This window comes from Castor canadensis, chromosome 11, assembly GCF_047511655.1.
Source record: "Castor canadensis chromosome 11, mCasCan1.hap1v2, whole genome shotgun sequence".
Taxonomy (NCBI): domain Eukaryota; kingdom Metazoa; phylum Chordata; class Mammalia; order Rodentia; family Castoridae; genus Castor; species Castor canadensis.
The window spans coordinates 105,629,971-105,651,673 of NC_133396.1; the positions used below are offsets into that span (position 1 = coordinate 105,629,971).

Sequence of the window (21,703 nt, forward strand, 5' to 3'; positions counted from 1 at the left end):
CTCATCCTCCCAAGAAGCTGAAACTATAGGATGAACCACTATGCCCAGACAATATCTTCAGTTTCTTTTTTTGGCAATACTGGGGTTTGAACTCAGGGCTTTGCACTTCCTAGTCAGGTGCTCTACAGCTCATCACACCTCAAGCCCTCTTTAGTTTCTTGAAACAATCATCATGAAATACAGGTGCCTTCTCTGTATTACCTCAATACTCATTTAAAAAAAATTTTATAGACAGGCGGTAGTAGCTCAACCTGTAATCCTAGCTACTGAGGAGGCAGAGATCAATAGGATCGTGGTTTGAAGCCAGACCAGGCAAAGAGCTGACAAGACCCATCTTGAAAAAAATCCTTCACAAAAGAGGGCTGTGGCTCAAGGTGTAGGCCCTCAGTTCAAACCCCAGTACCACAAAAAAAAAAAAAAAAAGAAAGAAAAATTTATAAAGAAAAGAGATGTATTTTGGCTCATGGCTGTTGAGATACATGGTTGAGGGGCTGCATGTGGTAATGGCCTTCTTGTGGAGAGTCTTGGTAAAAAGCACAAGATGAGAGACAGGGAGTGAGTGAATGAGTTGGAGTGGCTATCACCAATACTCTTAAGGTATTGTCATCCTTCCCTTAATATTAGGTGCTGAATTTAAAAGAGTGACTATTTTTTAAACTAGTAGACCATTAAGAACAGATTTCCCTATAACCACCAGTCATTTAAAAAAACATTGCTACCTATCAAAATGAAGGTTGGAAAGCCTACCTCAAAATTCAGATGGAAATGAAATGGACCTAGAATAATCTGGACAATTTTGAAAAAGGACAAAGTTGGAGGGCTCACAATCTTCATTTCAAAAGCTATAGCAATTAAGACAATGTGGTCCTGGAATATATTTGTACATTATATATTTTGAATCCATATGGCTATAGTCAAAAGAACAGAGTTGGACAAACCATTTTCAACATGGGGTACCAAGACAATTCAAAGGGAAGAATAGAACAGTTCTTTCAACAAATTGGACATGCAAAAAACCAAAAATGGACTTCTCATAGTCTATGTGAAAATAAACTCAAAATAGATCACCTAATATAAAAATGGAAATTATAAAAGTTTTAGAAAAAAGCACAGAAGTAAATCTTCATGACCCTGGATTATGCAAATTTTTTAGTTATGACACCAAAAGCACAAGTGTCAAAAAACCATACACTTAAATTCCCTAAGTATTAAAAAAGTGCTTCAAAAGATACTATCAAGGAAGTGGAAGAACAGCCAGGCGCTGGTGGCTCACACCTGTAATCCTAGCTACTAAGGAGGCAGAGATTAGGAGGATTGTGGTTGAAAGTCAGGCAATTAATTTGAGAGCCCCATCTTGACAAAACCCATCACACCTAGCAAGCACTAGGCCCTGAGTTCAAAACCCCAGTACTACCAAAAAAACCAAAAACTAAAAAACAACCATATGAAAAACCTATCACAAAAAAAGAGATGGTGGAGTGGCTCAAGTGGTAAGAACACCAACCTAGCCCTGAGTTCAATCCCCAGTGCCACCAAAAGAAAAAGAAAAAAAGAAAATGTAGAAGAAAAAAGTATGTATTGAAATATCACAATGAAACAATTGTAATTAGTACAATTAACGTGTGCTAATAAGAAAATGTGGGGAAAAAAAGAAAGGGGAAGAAATTGGGCATGGTGATGCATGTTGTTCTGATACGTGCTAGGACATGGATGAATCTTGAAAACAAAAAGAAGCTAGTCATAAAAGACTAAATATAGTTTGAGTCCAATTATATGAAATGTCTACAATTGGTTATTAATCGTGTACTTGACTAGTAATTGCCAGAGGCTGCAGGACGTGGAAATGGGGAGTAACTACTTGCGAATTCTTTTGGGGGTGATAAAAATGTTGTAAAATTAGATAGTGATATGGTTGCATAATTCTGTGAATGTACTTTAAAGAGGGTGAACTTTATGGTATGTGAATTGTATCTCAATAAAGCTGTCATTTAAAAATGTTGCTAGTTAGCCATATTAAAAGAAACATCACAGTAGCAGCTAACATACACCAATTGGTCAATATGTGTCAATGTGCTATCTATATTTAATTTTTAAATTTTTAAAAATTTATTTGCTTTTTTATTGATTTCTTTTTTTATTAGCATACAGTAATTGTACAATGTGAGGATTTCATTGTGATATTTATACACACACGTGTATACATATTTATTTTCTTATTTATCTAGTTATTTGGTTGTCACAGCATCCTCTAAAAATACCATATTAGCCACTGAATCCACCCTAAACTCAGAAGGTTTAAACAATAAATATTTCTTATAGTTGCCCACAAGTTTACTGGTACAGGTCAGCTGGTTCTTTTGCTCTGGGCTGAGTTTGGCTACCTCTGTTGGGCTGGTTTAGGCTGGCTTCAAGAGGAATGACTAATTCTGGTCTATGACACTCATTTTCTAGGTGCATGGACAAAGGTCCAAGAGGGCTGAACTGCTTAAGACCTCTTGAAATCTAGGCTCAGAATCAGCAAAATTAACACTTTTATCACAATCTACTATAGCCCTTTTGCTAGGCCCACCTCAATCCAGCAAATCTCAGCCTCCCAAATAGCTAGTATTATAGGTGTAAGGCAATGTTCCTGGCCTTAAAATATCTTTAATTAAAAAATTTAAACTTGGCGGGGGGGAGGTGGCTCTAACAATGTACACACATGTGAGTAGATGTCAAAACGATAAAAAAAAATTTAAACTTACAGAAGATTTGCAAAGGTAGTACAAAGAACTTTCTTATAGTCTTCATTCAACTTTCCCAAATCTTTACGTAAGATGTTAACATCCTACATAATCATAGTATAATCATCAAAATTAAGAAATGAATATTGGCACAATACCAATATCTAAACTATAGACTTTACTTGCATTTCCTGGGCTTTTTTTGGGGGTGGGGTGGGAAGGGGTAGTCAGTACTGGGATTTGATTTCAGGGTCTCACACCAAGTGCTCCCCCCAACTTTTGCTTTTGTTATTTTTCATTTAAGGTCTTGTGGTTTTGCCCAGGGCCTGCCTGGACTGTGAGCCTCCTACTGATGCCTCCCTTGTAGCTGGGAACCACTATGCCCAGCATTTGTTGTTGTTGTTGAGATGGGGTCCAGCGAACTTTTTGTTCGGCCTGGAACTTCAATCCTCCTGATCATGATTCATCTCTTGTTCTTCACCTCCTGAGTAGTTGAGATTACATGCAAAACCACCATGCCCAGCTATTTCCTTAGCCTTTCTGCTAATGTCCTCTTTCTGTTACAGGATCTAATCCAACAGGATCTAATCAATCCCACATACAGAGATCTTTTGTTTTTCTAACTCTATCACCAACATATTACCTACCATCTTTAAAAATTTTGTGAAAACAATAAATATGAAAACAGTATCCTTACTGATCTCACTGAAGTCATCCATGTGACTATCTAATAGAACACAGTGCCTAAGTTTTGCAGTAGAACCTAGATCAGCAGTTAATAACTGTTCCAGAATCACCTGGATGTAGTTTAAACATTCTGATGCCCACAACTATAACTCAGACCAGTTAAATCAGACATTACTTTTTAAAGCTCCCCAACTGATTCCAATGTACAGCCAACAGTGAGAACCACTGCAAAGATGTCAAGGGTTAGTCAAACAGTTACATATTTCTCCAAAAAGCCACAAGAGGCCGTCAAGCAAAGACATAACATAAATAATGGAATTATTTTGACCTGCCTTTCTAGGAATTCTAACAAAGGTATTACTATACTGCAATGATTTTTTTCCCTATTAAAACCCGCCTGATTCCTTGATGATAAAAATTTATGTTTAACATTAGTTGTTCTCAGCTGGGGTGATTTTAGGGTCCCCCTCTGGGGGACATTAGGCAATGAATGTCTACATGCATTTCTGGTTGTCACAATGGGGAAAGATGGAGAGGATGCTACTGGCATCTCATGACTAGAGGGTGGGAATGCTGCTAATTCTACAAGTCACAAGAGAGTCCCTCACAATAAAGAGCAATCCATTGACAAATGTCAATTGTGTTTAGGTTGAGAACAATATTCTAAAAACCTACATAAAAAATTTGGTTCTTAGAGACTAATCTCATTGCTTTGACAATTTTAGTTAAAAGACAGAATTTTTATGCCACATTTTCTAATCCTCTCTGTATCTATTTCCCCAGGCTTGGATTCCTAAGGAAACATTAGGGCTACAGAAGTAAAAGCATTCTGAAACACACCGATTAGAACAAATGCCAACAGTGTAAACACCAAGCTCTCAGTCTTGTACCTAGAGGTATTTCTTCTATAAGAAGCAATAGAAATTTAGTTTGCAATTTTTTTTTTTTTTGGCTGTATTGGTTTGAACTCAGGACCTCATGCTTGCTAAGCAGGCTTGAGCTATTCCACTGGGCCTTTTGTTGTGGGCTTTTTTTTTTTTTGAGATAGGGTCTCACTAACTATTTGCCAGGGGCTGGCTTTGAACCACAGTCCTCTTGATCTCTGCCTTGGGAGTAGCTAGGATTACAAACCTGAGCCATTGGCACACAGCTTAGTTTGCAATTCTGATAAGGATGCAAGTGATGATGCAATATACAGTGTCTTCTAATGGAGAAAGCAAGAAGGAAGGAAATGGAAGGGATGACGACTGCTTTCTAAGTAAGAAGATATTCTGGATATTCCTCGAGAACCCCAGGCTACATTTTTAAGTCTCTAATGATGTTACAAAGGAAGGTGGGTGCTGGTGGCTTCTGTAATCCTAGCTACTTGGGAGGCTGAGATCAGGAGGTTCGAGGCCAGCCTGGGAAAACAGTTTGAGAGACCCACCCCCACCATCTCAAAAAAAACCACAGCAAAATGGGCCAGAGGTGTGGCTCAAGTGTTAGAGCTACTGCTTTGCAAGCATGAAGCCTTAAATTCCAGCAAAACAAAACAACAATGGCAACAAAATGATGCCACAAACATGATGTCAGTGCACACATACCAAGGGTAACATTTTAGAAATGTAGGGCTCAGTGATATATCTATACTCTTGATCTCAATCCAACTGTATATTATCTTTCTTGATTTTCATTTCCAATGTTAGTAACAATAATTAGCAATATTGATAATATTGTTTATATAAATGAAAACTGTCCAAACTAACTGAACACAGTGTTGTGAGCCTACAATCCCAGCTACTTAGACGGCTGAGTCAGGACCATCATGAGTTGCAGAGCAGTCTGGACAATATAGTGAAACCATGCCTAAAAACACAAAAGAAAATCAAAAGCCTTTCCAAACTATTCAAATGTAACACTTTTTGTAATACTGTAAGATTGGGGTGAATACACGTATTTGTCAGTAGAGGCGAAACAGTGTATTCATGAATGGAATATCACGCAGCTGTTTAAAATCAAACCAAACAAAACCCTAGAAACGCTGTCTGTGGATAAGGAAGAACCTTGAAAATATATTAAGTGAAAAAAAATGAGCATAGGGCAATGGATATAGTATGCTATCATTGCATAAGGGGGAAACATATACCTAAACATTTTGAAGGATATGAAAAAAATTGGTAATACTTCCTCCTGAAGAGGAAGAATATTTCTGTGAGGGCAGAAAAGGAGAGTGGTGTCCTTTGTACTTCTTGACTTATGGATCATATTACTAGTACCCAGGCAAAAGGAAAATTTAAAAAACCTATCAATAAAATGCCACCCAGGGCTGGGGGTGTAGATCAGTGGCAAAATGCTTGACTAGCATGCAGGACTCCCTGGGTTCGATCCTCAGCAACAAAAAAAGGACACAAAAAACCCAATGAGTCTTTTAAAGTCAAGTAATTATTTTGTATAGATTTTACTTCTCTAAATAGAAAACCCTGATACAAATAGTGTTATGCTGAGATTGAAGCTAAATATAAATAGTGGATCACCAGTCTAACAACACATCTAAATCTATCTTGAGAATGTTTGATAAATCATTTGGCTTTTCACATCCCCATACAAAAATCACAAAGTTCTTCCTTTGACAAATAAAAAATGACAGTTATAAGCTTATTAAAAGTCCCTTTTCTTTTTGAGTCCAAGTTTCTTACCTATAAAACAAAGGCACTGAACTAGAGCAGTTTTTATTTTTTTTGGTAACAGAACTTTTACCAAATGAAGTGCAATTTACAATACCAACATATAAGGTAGATTTAAAAAGGCTGTGTTTGCCAGGCACCTGAGGCTCACACCTGTAAGTCTAGCTACTTAGGAGGCAAAGATCAGGAGGATCACGATTCACAGCCAGCCCGGGCCAAATACTTCTCGAGACCCTATCTCAAAAACACCCACCACAGAAACAGGGCTACGGAGTGGCTCAAAGTATAGGCCCTAAGTTCAAGTACCAAAAATAAACAAACAAATAATTAAATAAAATTAAAAGGTTGTTTTTAGGAAAGGCAAGAATAAGGAGCATCTGCTTTGACTTCCTCTCTCAAGTTCCTAAAACACACTGGGAAAAGTCTAGGCTCCAAAAACTTCAAATAACCATGATAGCAATCGTTAACATTTACTGAACACTTTTCTTTGTGTGTCAATAACTGTTCCATGTGTTTTATGTGAACTACTTCATTTTATCTTTTCAACAATCCTATAATGGAGGTCCTATCTTCCGTTTACAGACAAGGAAACAGGTAATTATGGCAGAATGGTTGCTGCTGCGATTTGAAACCTGGCTCTCCCACATAGTTGTATGACCTCGATCAAGTTACTTAAACTTTGGATCTGTTCCCTTATTTCTAAAATGGAGATAATGATAGTATCTAAATATAGGATTGTTATAAGGATTAAATAGCTTCTAAATGAACAGTTTATTATTACTACTAATTCTGTACCAAATTTACATAGCTCAGTAAAATGCTGAGCTGTGGGAGCTTCTTTGGAGGTTCTAGCAGGGTAACAAAGCTACTCATACCATGTATTATTTTTTTTTTGGCGGTACTAGGGCTTGAACTCAGGGCCTTCACCTTGAGTCACTCCACCAGCCCTATTTTTGTGGAAGGTTTTTTTCGAGATAGAGTCTCTCGAACTATTTGCTCATGCGGCTTTGAACGGTGATCCTCCTATTCACTGCCTCCTGAGTAGCTAGGATTATAGACATGAGCCACCAGTGTGTGGAGTTACTCTTACTTTTGACAAAAGAACTGTTCTCCAGTTGGCAGAGTGGATCAAGCAGTAAGAGTGCCTGCCTTGCAAGCATGAGGCTCTGAGTTCAATTCCCAGTGCTGCCCCTCTCCAACAAAGAAAGAAACAAGGAACAACAAACGCTGGTGAGGATGCAGGAAAAAAAAAAAAAGGAATTGTTCTCCACTATGAGAAAAGGTTGTTCTCTTTGCCAGACCATGTTGCTTTGGGAGGGACATATGGAGGGGTGTGGGAGGAAGGAGACACCCACCTAGCTAGTCAAATCAGTTGAATCAACCCTGGTGATCCAATGGGGTGACAGATGTCATAGCCAGATCATCCTCACATCCATATTCCATTTAGCATTTGAAACCTTGTTTTCAATATTAAAAAAAAATGCTTCCTATCTATATTACATTTAGAAAATAGTCAAGCAAGGAAGCACCGTGAAATAAGTATTTAATTTCTTCTACTCTTGTGGGGAAGTGTAAGTGCAGCTCAGCTAACACTGCTGCTGTATAGCAGTATTAAAAGGCCAGCTTAGAGGACTGATGCCAGGAGCAGAGGAGTAAGGCAATACTGGAAATCTGGGCAGTTCTGTTGATTGTCTATCATTTTATTGAAAGAAATTTCAGTTAAACCACACCCTCATTTTAAAAAAGCACAAAAACCACAACTCAAGGCAGACTACTCTGGAGGTTAGCCATGACTTGGCTCCCATTATGGATTAGTTTCCTTTTGCTGCTGTAACAAATTACCACAAACTTAGTGTATAAAACAACAAAAATTATTTTATAGTTCTGCAGTTCAGAAACTCAAAAGTGTTGCAAGGTTGCATTCCTAGGGGCTCTCAGTGAGTCTTAATTCTTGTCTTTTTTAGCTCCTAGAGGCCACTTGGCTCAATGTGTCCCTTTCATTTTTGAAATCTGCAATGGCTGGTTTGGAGTTTTTGCTCACATTATATCACTGTGACACTGAGTTGACTCATCTGTCTCCCTCTTCCATCTTTTAAAGACTTTCAATTGCTGTGGGCCTAATAATACTGGATAATCAAGTATTATCTTCCTATGATCAACTGATCAGCACCAATCTCTATCTTATTCTTTCATTTCCTTTTCATCACATAATCTAGCATAGTCACAGGTTCCAAAGATTAGATATGGATGTATTTAGGGAAATCATACTCCTGTCTTTCATATGTTCATTGGTTCAAATAATTCAAGGGCCATTCATTCAATGAGGTTGTTCTATTGAGCAGTTAATAATTTTAGTTTATGGTGAGTGCTGAGGCATTCAGAATACCACTTTATTTGTTTATACTTAGCCAAAAATTCATGAATCAGTGTAGCTATTGAAAGCTACTTGAATTCAGAGATCACAAGTAACTTTTCATATACTGGTGATCCCATTAAAAATGTCATTTTGGGTTAGGGATATAGTTCAGTGGTACAGCTCTTGCTCAGTGGCAGGAGGCCCTGTTTTATTGTTGTGTTTTTTTTTTTTTTGTACTGGGGCTTGAACTCAGGTCCTACACCTTCAGCCACTCCACCAGCCCGTTTTTGTGATTTTTTTTTTTTTCTCTCGAGATAGGGTCTTATGAACTATTTGCCTGGGCTGGCTTGGAATTGTGATCCTCCTGAGTAGCTAGGATTATAGGCATGAGACACCGGCACCCAGTGGCCCTGGGTTTTATCTACAACACCGGGAAAAAAGTTTTTCCTTTTTTTTCTTTGTAGCATATGTAGTTATGCTGCTAAGAAATTTTACTGTAAAGGTAATGTGGTATAGTGAAAAAGTTAACTGTTTTTTTGGTGGTTCTAGGGTTTGAACTCAGGAAAAAACACTTAAAGTGACAGGCAAACTAAAGTCTAAAGATCAAATTACTGAATTTCTCTTAGCCTCAGGCTTCTCACCTGTAAACCAAGTATAAGATTATCTCAAAGTATTGTTATAAGGATTAAACAGGAACATATGCTCTGTTGACATTGTATTCCACCAAAGTTAATTCTCATTCTCTTCTGGTACCTTAAATATCTTACATTAATTTCAATAGTTTCATGATTTGCTTTGCAAAAGGACTATGAAAGTAAGTAATGTAAAGGTAGAGACCTTGCACCAGTGGCTTATGCTATAATCCTAGCTACTCTGGAGGCAGAGATCAGGAGGATCGTGGTTTGAAGCCAGTCCAAGCAGATAGTTCTGAGAGACCCTATCTTGAAAACCCTTCACAAGAATAGGGCTGGTGGAGTAGCTCAAGGTGAAGGCCCTGAGTTCAAGCCCCAGTACCGCAAAAAAAAAAAAAAAAAAAAAAAATCCAACACAAAAGTGGGCTGGCAGAGTGGCTCAAGTGGTAGAGCGCCTTGCTCAGCAAGCTCTTAAGTTCAAACCCCAGCAACACACACACACACAGACACAGTCTCTCCCTCAAAATAAGTTGTCGACAGCATGAAACACTGCATTACTGAAGCAATTAGAAAAACATTAGTGAAAATCTAGGTGGGCTCCATGAATCAGCTGGGGCTTAGTTAGGAAAAGTAAACATATAGGGAGGTAATTAAGGGTGATCCCCCCCATTTAACTGAAAAGAACAAAACAAGCAAGCAAAACTTGATCCATACATTCTAAGGGGGGAATTGTTGATTTAAACTTTAGGGCTTCAATGGGCCTTTTAGATCAAACTAATACAATAATGGTTCTCGTGTTCTTTTTTCAGGTACGGGGGATTAAACTCAGAGCCTGTGCCTCTGCCACTTGAGCCGCGCCTCCAGTCCTAGTGGTTTTTGACTTATTCCTTAAAGTCCACAGATAAAAAGAAGAAAAACTTAAGTATATGGTTCACCTAATTTATTTTGCTTTGCCCTTTGGGTGAAACTAAAAACTACTAAAGTAAACTTCGGGATTATATGTGGATTTTCATACTCCATAGGTCCTGCCAGTGCATCTGATAGCCCTTGTTTTACATTATTTTATTAACAATTTGGAAAGCTAGAACTACCAATTACACCTTACAACATTACATTATCAACATCAACAGAACTGGAAACGATAACACAATACTCTGCACTTCTCCTGTGCCTAGGAGCTAATTCTACTTTACATATATTATTTCACACACAAATCCTGAAGGCGTATTTGAAGTTAACCTAAATTTTTGTTCAGTTTTTGGTAAGAGCTAAGAAAAATAACTTGCTTAAGGCCACACAGGATCCGAAGTTGGCCACATAGGAAATACCTGGTTGCTTTATTCTCTAACTGGCTGCCTATTAAAATTAAAAATGTATACCTTTGAAAGTGTGCAAAGGGCACAAAAACATTGTAGCGGATAGGTCATTGTGTGAAATTCAAGAAACCTAAACTGGGTTAAGAACATCAATAAAAGGCAGACCATCGCGCCCGTTCTTCTCCGGGTCCCAGGTCCGCAACCCAGAGTCTTGGGAGGATGCCCTCTCCAGGACAGGCGCCGGCCCTACTGGCCTCACTCCCTACCTCAGGGAAGTTCCAAGTCCCGCTCCTTTCCCTCCTTGGTACATCCCCGGTACGAGTCAGTTCTCTCACCGTGAACCGAGGATCAGTTCGCCCGACGTGACTGGCACACGCGACCTGCAGCAAGCTCCCTAGTGCCAACCTTGCAACTGGGAAGAAAGCTCGGGTCGTATGGCAGGAAGCTACTCAACGCGCAGTCGCCGCGGCCTCCAACCATCGGCCAGCAGAGGGGCGCTATGCCGCCCCCGACCCGCTCACCGCGGCCACAAGGAGAGGTGCAGCAAGCATAGACGCCGCGGTGACAAGCCCAGGGAGGTAGGTGGCCGTAGGTCTCGGGTGGCCATTCGTATAATGCCAGTTGTAACAGCAAGCTCCTCCCGCCCTTGCCTGTCCTTTTCTCCCGCGCCCCCTCAGCCAACAGGAATGGAACAGTCCCGCGGGGGGGATTGTGGGAGGCGCACGCGCGAGGCGGTGGGGGGGTGCCGAAGGAGGCGGTGGCGGCGGCGGCCGTGGCGGCGGTTGGTAGCCGTGGGGGCGGGGAAGGGAGGGAGGAAAGAAGAGGAGGTGGAAGAGGAGGAGGAGGCTTGGGCTCGCGCTGCTGAAGGTACGCGTGAGGGCCTGCGCCACGGCGGACTTGACAGGGGCCAGGAAGGTGTAGGGGACCGCGCGAGAAGGCGCCCCAGAGCGAGCGTTTACGGGCTGGCGGGCTCCAGGGGGGCCGAAAGTGGTGGTTGGTGGGAGCAAGGAGCGACTAGCTCAGAAACATTCTTGTGCGTGCCGGCGGGCGTGCGCGTTCCGCGGCCCGAGTCGGGTTCGGCGGGGGGGCGGGGGAGTACGGTGGGGAGAACGCGAGGAGGGAGGAGTGGGAGGCGGGGGGGCACTAGGCGCCCTTCGCTCACTCCCTCCCTCCTGAGGAGCTGCCGCCGCTGCCGCCGCTCTGCCGCCGCCGCCGCTCCCGCCGCCATTTTGGGTTTCGCTTTGCGGAGGGGGAGACGATCCCCGTCTCAGTTGCGGGACCCGCCTCCCCTCAGTTTCCCCCCCCTTTAGCCGTAGGCCTTTCCCTTCGCCTCTCTCGCATCTCCGCCAGTCCGCTTACCCGCTGGCCGCCTCCTGACAAGCGGGAGAAATCCGTTGTGGACCAAGGGAAGCGGAGGCGCCTGGCTGCCACCCCCTCTTCCCCACTTCCCTGCACTCATCGCTTTCAGCCTCGGCCTCTGACACGGTGAGTAGAGCGGTTTGGGCAGGCCTTTGGGCCTAAGTTCTCTCCCAGCGACTCAGTCCTTGGTTTCCTGGGATCTACTGTCATCTCCCGGACCTAGACCTCCGGGAGAGCGGTGGTAAGGATGGGGGAGGGGAGCGTAAGGAAGGGGATCCTGAGCTTACCGGGAAGTCCCTCCAGGCGGGGGTAAAGGGGTGTCCCTGACAGGCGGGCTCTGGACTTAGGGGAGAGGGGCGGGAAAGTAAGCGAGTGGAGGCGGAGCCGGCCGTGCCCCTGACAGGTTAGTTTGTGTATGTGGGCATGATTGGTGTATCTCCCATAATCCAGTTTGTGTCTGTTTAAGGGACAAAAGTGGCAAGGGAGATGATCTTTCAGAGGGTAGTTTACCACAAGGTCTGTGGTGTCCCTGACACGCCAAAGTGTATGTAGAAACGACAGCATGATCTTGGTGTTACAAGTTTAATAAATGTCACTGGTTAGTTTGTGCATGGAAAGAGATGTTTTTGGTCTAGAAGACAGATGGTCTGTTGGTGTCATAGCGGCTGTGTTTGTGTGTGTATGCAAGAATGGAAAGTGTTCCAGAAGAGTTAGCATGTATTTGTATTTATGTGTAATGGAGTTACCCTTATAGGTTAGCTTAATTTTAAAAATAAATGTCCGGATGTACCCTGTACTTTGATACGTGTATATATTTTAGGAATTGGGAGTGCCTAATTAATTTCTTGTCGGGAAGGAACAGTAAAGGCATTTTAGATTATATGGGATGTATGTGTAGGGCCAAGGAGTGGAGAAACTTGGTATAGCCAGTTTTAGTCTTTGAAATAGTTTGTGCCTTTGAATAAAGTGAATTGAATAAAGGGGAAGGAAGGCCCAGATTATCTTTAACAGAATAATTGCTACAAGGCTATGACGAATAGGAGCCTTTTTTTGTTGATGTGGGTATAAGTAACACTTTAAAAACTTTCAGTTTCTTTGTGCTTTTAAATCTCTGTGAAGATGGTAGGATATATTTTCTACCAGTTTACAAAATAGGAAATTGAGGCATAAAGAGACAACTTATAACATGTGATTTTCACACGTTAAATTGGAGACATTTGGGACTTCCAGGCACTGGTGGCTCATGCCTGTAATCCTAGCTACTCAGGAGGCAGAGATCAGGAGGATCTCGGTTTGAGGCTAACCCTGCAAATAGTTTTTGAGACCCTACCTAAAAAATACCCAACACAGAAAAGGGCTGGTGATATGGCTCAAGTGGTAAGAGTGCCTGCCTAGTAAGTGTGAGGCCCAGTACTGGAAGGAGGGGAGAGTTGGGACTCTAACTCAGATATTTTGACTACTAACCTAGCAATATACTCATCAGGTCATAGTGCCTCAGAGGTCTTTGTTGGAAAATATGAATATATTGGAAAGACAGGAATATATGAGTATTTTAATTACATTTGGGAGAAGCAAAGTGTCAGACATGAATGTGGAATATCGGTGGTTCTTGCCAGTGTGACCTATATGGAATTGGTATTTATGACTGTATTATTTTATATTTATCAAGGAAGCGTAGCATTTCTGACACTTTAGCTTTTATGTTTAAGAGAGGAAAGGCTTTCACAGACTAACTTGTACCAGAGTAGCTGCATGGGTGCCAGCAGTTTATTTTTTAATTTTTTGGTGCTGGAGATTGAATCCAGGGCATCACACCTGCTAAGCAAGTGTTCTGTCACTGATCTGCGCTCACCTTTGGACAATTCAACTTTCATTCTGTGGGAGGAAGGATCCTTTATTATGCATTGAGCAAAGTTTGTTGAATACCTATACAATAAATTGTGCCTTGGAGTGTGAATAATCAAGATGTCATTAATAAAATAGCCTGGGTGCATATTAGGGGAGTTGTCTCAACAGTTATATATCTTACATTGAGTTAGCAGATGAGTCAGTATGGAATTGAAACCAGAAAATCCTTAAAAGTCTGTTCAGTTTGGAGGGAATTTAGGTCTTCTAGACAATTTAATGTGGAAGGATACAAGAGTATTTAAGAATCTTAACAGGGTGCCCAGTTTGTAATAGAGTGTGCTTTCTTTGGCATTTTCTTTTGGCATTTATGAGTCAAATGAGTTGGGATTTGGGAATTATTAACATATATGCCTCTGGATATTCGAACTTCTTGGCTGGACCAAAGAAATTCATTGAAAGACTTAATTTTGTAGAGGGGAATCCCCTCTGAATTTGAGGGAAGAATGCTTGAACTAACTCAGATGTGTTCCTCTAGGAAATGTAATGTTTCTTGATATGCTAGATTAGTTGTTCTTAGGTTTTTTTGGGGGGGTCACTTATCCTTCAAGAAACTGATGAAAGATAGAGCCCACAATAGAAAATGAGCAAAGCACAATCAAATGAATATGCTTATAATGTCAGGAATTTAAACTGTAGTGAAATAGAACTATTTCCATATAGATCTTAATTTGAAGCTCTTTCTTTCCTTTTAAGCTTTGTTTAGGGGTAGAGATGTTGGTATGAGTTTAAGGTTAAAGATTCTGTTATAGTATTTGAGGATATTGATAGGAGAACTTTAGGATCAGTGTTTTTTTTAAGTTTATCTCCACAGACTTATTTTTGCAGTGTCAATACACAATTTTGAATTAGGTTTGATAAGGATAAATAATGTAACAAGGCATCTATGGTGGTTTTATTCTTTTTCATTATCTTTTCTTAAACTCTTGAGAAGTAGGCTTATCGTTTTCCAGTTGTATCTAGGTAATGAAATGGTTCAAAGCTTTTCTTTTTTAATTTAGCTTAGTTATAACACACATTGTGTTATTCCTATGTAGAGGACATATAAGATGAATAACATGTCCTGGAAGAGATTCTAATCCAATTAAATCTATGACTTGTTTGGTGGTGGGACTCTTAGAAGGACTAGAAGGAGAGAAGCATTCCTAGAAGTTGAGGTTTCATGACTTAAAGAACTTTTGCCATTACTTATTCTTCAGAAGCTATAAAGTCTCACACCCTCTATACAACTTTGTAGTTAAAAAATGTTTTAGGGTAATCTGATGTTTTTGAATAAAGGAACTACCTGATTTGAAAAGGAGGCAAATGGTTATATTCCTTGTTTTGTCATCTATTTCTATAGTAAGTTTATATAAAAAGGTCTTAATGTTTTATACATATATCTAGAAAATCCTTTTGAGGATAAAACTCAGGAGCCATTTGACAGACTACCCATGAATCTGCTTTTGGAAATTAAAAATTAATTGCTGTTTTGTTTTGTTTTGTTTTTTTGGTAGTCCTGGGGTTTGAACTGAGGGCCTCATGCTTGCTAGACAAGCTCTTTACCACTTCAGCCACTCCGCCAATTGCTGTTTCTTTTGAAAGAACATAAGTTGAGAAAGGTGTTTATTTTGGGAAAGGATTCAGTAAGATAATGGAGAGGGCTTAATAAAAAATGGGCTCTTTATTATTGGCATAGCCCCTGTGAAAGAATGTCATACAGATTTGTGACAAGTTTAATGTTTTCTCCAGTTTTTAATTGGTAGTATGTTCATGATTTTCTTTCATTATGCATGTCATATGTGCATGAGTAGTGTGTGTATTTATAAATGTATACACAGTATGTATGTGCTTATATGTGTCTACAGTCTCTTGTATGTATCAGATAATTTCACATTTAAAAAAAATGCATGTCACTGGGTGCAGTGGTACATGCCTGTAATCTCAGGTACTCAGGAGGTTAAGACAGGGTGATTGCTTGAGCCCAGGAATTCAAAGCCAGCCTGGATAAAATATCTAGATTCTGTCTCAAAACCAAAACAAGCTGAGTGAGGTGGCTCACATTTTTAATCCCAGCTACTCAGGAGGCAGAAATTGGAAGGATCCGGTTCTAGGCCAGCCTGGGCAAAAAGTTACCAAGACTCCATCTCAACAAATAAAGTAGGGTGTAGTGATGTGCACTGGTGGTCCCAGCTACTTGGGAGGAAAAGATGGAAGGATGGTGGGCTCAGGCAAAAAGTAAGATCCTACCTAAAAATAACTTAAAGCAAAAAAGGGCTGGAAGTATGACTCAAGTGGTTCAGTGCCAGCCTAGAAAGTACAGGGCTGAGTTCAAACCCCATTACTGCCCCAAACTAACAAACCAGAAATGCTTGTAATCACAAAAATGATTCAGATTCTTAAGGTTCAAGAATGGAAAAGAAGCCTGGCATGGTGGTGCGAGCCAATAATCCCAAAACTCAGCAGGCTTAGGCAGGAGGATCCTGAGTTTGAGGCCAGTCTGGGCTACATAGTTGAGACCCTGTCTCAAAACAAGAATGAAAAAGGATTTTGATTTCTTGTTTTTAAGTTGTATTCTAAAATTTATGCCATGACTTCCTAATATCTGGCTGAGAATCTTGTCTTTATAGTATTAGCAGTTGCATTTGACATTAGTCTTCAGTTTTTCTCTATACATTACTGGTAGAGAATTAGCCATCTTCATTCCTAGCCAAAGTGATCTGCTTACCCACAATGGAGAATCTTCCCATGTCTGTAGGTGGTATCCTCCATTTAAAATAATTTTATTGCTATTTGAGTTAAGTGTATTGGTCTGGGTATTTTAAAGTTAACATAAAGCCTTGCTGTAATTTGCTGAGAGGTCTCTTGTGTCACTCTTTCTAGTAATGTAAGATACCCTAAACTTGGCTGTCAGAAAAGAGGGAAATGCACGTAGTAGTTTTATGTTTATTTTTGTTTTTATTATTTCTCTTGAAGTTGTTTTTACTTTGTATGAAGAAGTTAGCCTTTTTGCTTATTATTTGTCATCCTAGTTAATAATTGCCAATCTTATATTTTATATTTGAAAAATCACTTTTTCAGTAACTGTCTCATTGGAAAAGTTAATGGCAGAATGTAATGTTGATCCAACATAATAAAAAAGTATAGCTTAAAGGCCAAGTGTGGTTATAATCCCAGTTACTTGGGAGGCAGAGATGGGGAGTATCAAGGTTCAAGGTCAGCCTAGTCAAAAAGTTAGTAAGACTCCATCTAAATCCATAACCTAAGCATTGCAGTACACAATTACAGTCCCAGGTATGTGGGAGACTGTAGGTAGGAGGATTGTTGTCTGAGGCCAGCTCTGGGCAAAAATGTAAGACTATTCATGAAAAAATACCTAAAGCAAAAATGGCAGAGGCATGCTCAAGTTGCAGATCAAGTTCCTAGCAAGCACTAGACCCCAGTACCACACACACACACACACACACACACACACACACACACACGCTTAGGGTTTCAAATTATGGCAGCAGTTTAACTCACTGGTGGCTCATACCTATAATCCTAGCTACTTGGGAGGCTAAGATTTGGAGGAACTTGTGGTTCAAGACCAGCCCAGGCTGGTAACTCATAATCTTAGAGTTGTATTTCCTTCATTGATCATTCAACTTTTTAAGAATTGAAGAATCTATGAAATTTTATTTTTAGCATTAATTGCTTTTACTTTTTTTATTTTTTCTTTAAGTACTGGAAATTGAATTCAGGGCCTTGAGCTTGCTAGAGGTAAGAAGCACTCTACCCCTTCAGCCAGGCCTCCAACCTGTCAATAGTTTTTAGTCTTTTGTTCTCAGCCATAAGCAAATTGTTAAGGATTATTATTGCTATTGGTAGTACTGGAGTTTGAACTCAGGGCCTATACCTTAAGCTGTGCCACCAGTCCTTTTTCTGTGATAGGTTTTTTTGAGATAGGAATTTGGGAACTGTTTACCCAGGGCTGTCTTCGAACTGTGATCCTCCTGATCTATGCCTCCTGAATCGCTAGGATTATAGGTATGAGCCACTGCACCCAGCTGCTTTAGTTATTTTTCAAATAGGTCTCACATTTATGCTCTTACCAGCCTAGACCTTGATCCTCCTATTTACCCGTCTGGCATTCAGGAGATGACAGGTGTGTGTCACTACACCCAGCTTTTTTATTGGTTGAAATGGGGGTCTTGAAAACTTTTTACCCAGGCTGGCCTTAAATTTGTGATTCTCCTGCCTTAGCATCCCACATAACTGGGATTATAGACATGCACTATCATAACATGCTAACTGTGGCAAATTTCAAACAAGCAGCAATAGAGTAATACAGTGAGCCCTCATCCTGCTTCAACAGTTATCAACACAGTTATCACACAGTTATCACACCATATCCCCATCTGTCAGTCCTTTAGCTTCTTAGTTCAAAGCAAATCTTCTAGTCATTATGTCATTTCATCCATGAATACTTCAGTGTAGATGTTCTATATATTCTTTCACTCTTAGGAAGAGAATTGTTCTCCAGAGTTGGGTTATATAACTTTTAAAATATATTAGCTGGTGATGGTTGGAACTAAACTACTTATTACTTACTTATAATATGTAGTGTCGATAGGGAATTCCTCTGCCAACTAAGAAAAATGAGATGAATAAAAATTCACATCACTGCTTTTAGATGTTTGCATTAAAAAATTAGAACATTCAAACTCCAGAATTGCGCCCCCCACCACACACACACAAAATTGGACTGGAGGTGTGGCTCAAATGGTAGAGTGCCTGCCTAGCAAGCAAGAGACCTTGAGTTCAAACCCAGTATCACAATAAAAAAAAAGAAAGAAAAAAGAACAGTTAGTTCCTATGTTACAAAAGTCTGTCAGCTCTTTTCCAATACATAAGAAGGAAATAATAAGGTTATTATGTTTTTTATTAGTCATAGTAAGAAGATGCTAAAAACATTTTCTAGGTTTTACTTCCTCTTAATTTTCTGGTGGGATCCAGTTGCCATAAATAAATTTGATGACACTGACGATGTTGAACAGGAGCTGAAATTGGTCTCAAATCAACTTGCTAAGGGAATTAAATCCACATTTTTTTGAATTTTCAAATTGGAATTGTTGGACATTCTATGTGGATATTTGTAAATTTATACCTTTGCTTATTTTGCATACCTTAGAATTATGTCATAGAGTGTGGTTATGAGCAGAAATGTGGAAAATGAAAGTAAATTTTGTTATTGATCCCATCACTTGGGAGACTGAGGCACAATCTCAAGTTCATGGCCATCTGGGCTGCTTAATGAAACCCTGTCTTTGAAAAAAACAAAAAATTGCTATTGAGTTATATGAAAATGAATCAGAGCAGAGATTTTTAGTTGTTGCTATTAAAGTAGAATTCATTCATTTTGAGGCTGGCCTCGAATTTGTGATCATCCTGCTTCAGCCTCTTGAGTGCTGGGATCACAGGCATGTACCATCATGAGCCTGGCCCACTTTTTGTTTCTGAGATTGAATCTTACTATATTGTCCAAGCTGATCTCAAACTCCTGAGCTCAAGTGATCATTTAGAATTTAAATATATTTTCTTTCTTCCAAAACGACTGACAGTTCAGAAGAGTACAAGTTGCATCAACAGTGAAAGTTAGAATGTCCCACAGTAAATAAATGATGAACCTTTGGCTTAATCTTCCTGTTTCTACATTTTGTTCAGTCTACTTTCCACACTGGTTTCCAGATCACTCTTCTCATTCAAATAGTTTTATTTGCCCTAAGTCTATAGGAGGAGAGTGTGTAAGATTATAAAGTAGTTATAACCTGGTTTCTTAGTGACATTATTTGAAATGTGGAGGAGACATTCTTAAGGTTTCTTTTTTTTTTTTCCCCTTTTTTGATCAGGTCTTTATTCAAATAAGCTATCCCATATTATTTGACCTTTATGGAATGAAACAGATTTTAATAGTTATGCAGCAGGCTTCTTTTCTTCTATGGCAGGTTTCTTTTCAGCTGTTGGTTTCTTGGTAGCAGCAGCCTTTCTCCCAAAGGCTTCTTCTGCTTCTTAACATCAGCAGTCTTCTTTCTTTTCTTACTCCAGGAAAGGTTTTTTAAATTCAGCATTGCTGAAAATGAAAGCTCCAGAGTTTAAATGTTTCCTAGAATAAGCTTAATAGGGCTGAATGGAGAAAATTTAAAAGATTATCTTTGCAAGAAGAAACATAGGGAGGGTGATATGAGGGAGGGAGGAGTCCATCATTTGTAATGATTATTGGATGAACCTTATTACATAGGTCCTCAGAAAATTGAAGGATATACATCTCAAGTAGAGATTTCACTTTAGTCTAACTAAATGATAACACAGACTCAGAAGTTAATGTTTAGATGCAGAAGGAGTCAAAGTAAAAAGAGTGGTCAGTTTTTAAACCATGAATTAAAGATTTAAGTTAGGTTTATTTGTTCATATATATGTGTTTTAACTTTAAGGAAAAGAAAGTCAAGTAACTATAGAACAAAGTGAGGATTTTGTTCACTTTAGTAAATAGTATTTTTTTGTGTTTTGTTACTGTTTTTTGAATCAGAGTCATACTATGTAGCCCAGGCTGGCCTTAAACTCACCATGTAGCTTCATGCTGGTCTTAAACTTTCAATCCTCTTAACCTCAGCCACTCAAGTGCTAGAATTACAGGTGTGCTGCACTACACCTGGCAACAAGTATTTCTTATACATTATTTTCTCTAGTACCGGAGTTTGAACTCAGGACCTACCCCTTGAGCCATGCCACCAGCCCTTTTTGTGTGATGGGTTTTTTTGAGATAGGGTCTTGCAAACTGTTTGCCCAATGCTGGCTTTGAATTGCAATCCTCCTGATCTCTGCCTCCTCAGTAGCTAGGATTATAGGCGGGAGCCACTGGTGCCTGACACAGTTTTTATATTTCAGTTAAAATAAATTTAAATTAAAATGTTAATAAGTTAATTGTTAGAGAACTAATGTGATTTTTTTAAAAAACTTGTGTTACTTTAAAAAATTACCTAAGAAACATATTTTGTAGAACTAATAAGTTATTCATAGCCTTTTAATTAGGGCAACAAACAAAACCAAGTATTCCTTCTTTTCATTTGTTCATTTATTTATGCATTCATTCATCATTTAGCCACCCTAAACACTTCCCAGTGCTTCCTCTGTATCCATTTCTGTGCTTAGGGATAGGGAAATCTAATTTTTTTTTTTCCTCAAAGAGAAACATATACTAATATATTGCAATATTGTATAATACATTTGTTCAAGGTGGAGAGGAAAGAAATCTGTAAATCTATGGGGAGAACAGAAAAGTTAGGATAGTTTCCTACAAGTGGGAAGAACCAGGTATTGTTTTAATTAATTAATTTGATTTTTTCGAGAAGGTCTTCCTGTGTAACTCAGGTCCTCTGCCTTTGCCTCCTGAGTGCTAGAATTAAAAGTGTGATCGACCCACTTGGCAAGAACCAGGTTTTTTTTTAAAGGTACTGGGATTTGAACTTAGGGCTTCGTGCTTGTTATGCAAGTGCCCTACCATTTGAGCCATGCCTCCAGCCCATTAAAATATTCTCTTATATTTGCTTTTGTTTTGTTTTGTCTTTTTAGTGGGACTGGTGAACTCAGGGCTTCATTCTTGTAAAGCAGGACCTCTACTGCTTGAACCATACTCCAGTAAGAATCATGTTTTAAAGGATTCTAGTTATTCAGTAAGGCTTAGTGAATTCTAGGTAGAGGAAGAACATTTGCAAAGGTCTGAAAATGACAGTACACATATAGACGAGTTTGCTATAGTTTGGATCAGTATGCTTTCAACCTATTCACTGATGATTTCTTATATCTTTTAGTCTATAAAAGATTGACATTTGTACTTGGATATCATTTACCAAATAAAGGTGTAAGTATGTTCAACATTTTTCACTCATACAAAAAGTATATTGTTGAAAGTAATCTCTAGCAAATCAAGAAAATATTTAGTTATCTTTTACTTAGAAAACTTACTGTAACATATCACACTTCCTCAGCATTCCAGTTACCCAGGCCTTGACTATAATATGTATTTGGTCAAATTAAAAATGTA

At 39.4% G+C, this 21,703-nt stretch overlaps 2 protein-coding genes across 14 annotated transcripts in view; one reads left to right on the forward strand and one right to left on the reverse strand.

Annotated features, from left to right (window-relative positions):
- The window catches only part of Dap3 (death associated protein 3), a 35,207-nt gene extending 23,086 nt beyond the window's left edge, over positions 1-12,121 (reverse strand). For 3 of the 9 annotated variants that reach the window (XM_020166170.2, XM_020166172.2, XM_020166167.2), the window contains exon 1: positions 10,713-10,852. The gene's annotated coding sequence lies outside the window, so the exon portion shown is untranslated. Of the gene's footprint in view, positions 1-10,643; positions 10,853-11,736; positions 11,877-12,023 lie in introns of those variants that run through there. The other 6 variants (XM_074047916.1, XM_074047911.1, XM_074047915.1 and 3 more) reach the window with 3 other exon arrangements.
- The window catches only part of Ash1l (ASH1 like histone lysine methyltransferase), a 158,493-nt gene continuing 147,977 nt past the window's right edge, over positions 11,188-21,703 (forward strand). For 2 of the 5 annotated variants that reach the window (XM_020166158.2, XM_020166165.2), the window contains exon 1: positions 11,725-11,862. The gene's annotated coding sequence lies outside the window, so the exon portion shown is untranslated. Of the gene's footprint in view, positions 11,245-11,724; positions 11,863-21,703 lie in introns of those variants that run through there. The other 3 variants (XM_020166163.2, XM_020166159.2, XM_074047904.1) reach the window with 3 other exon arrangements.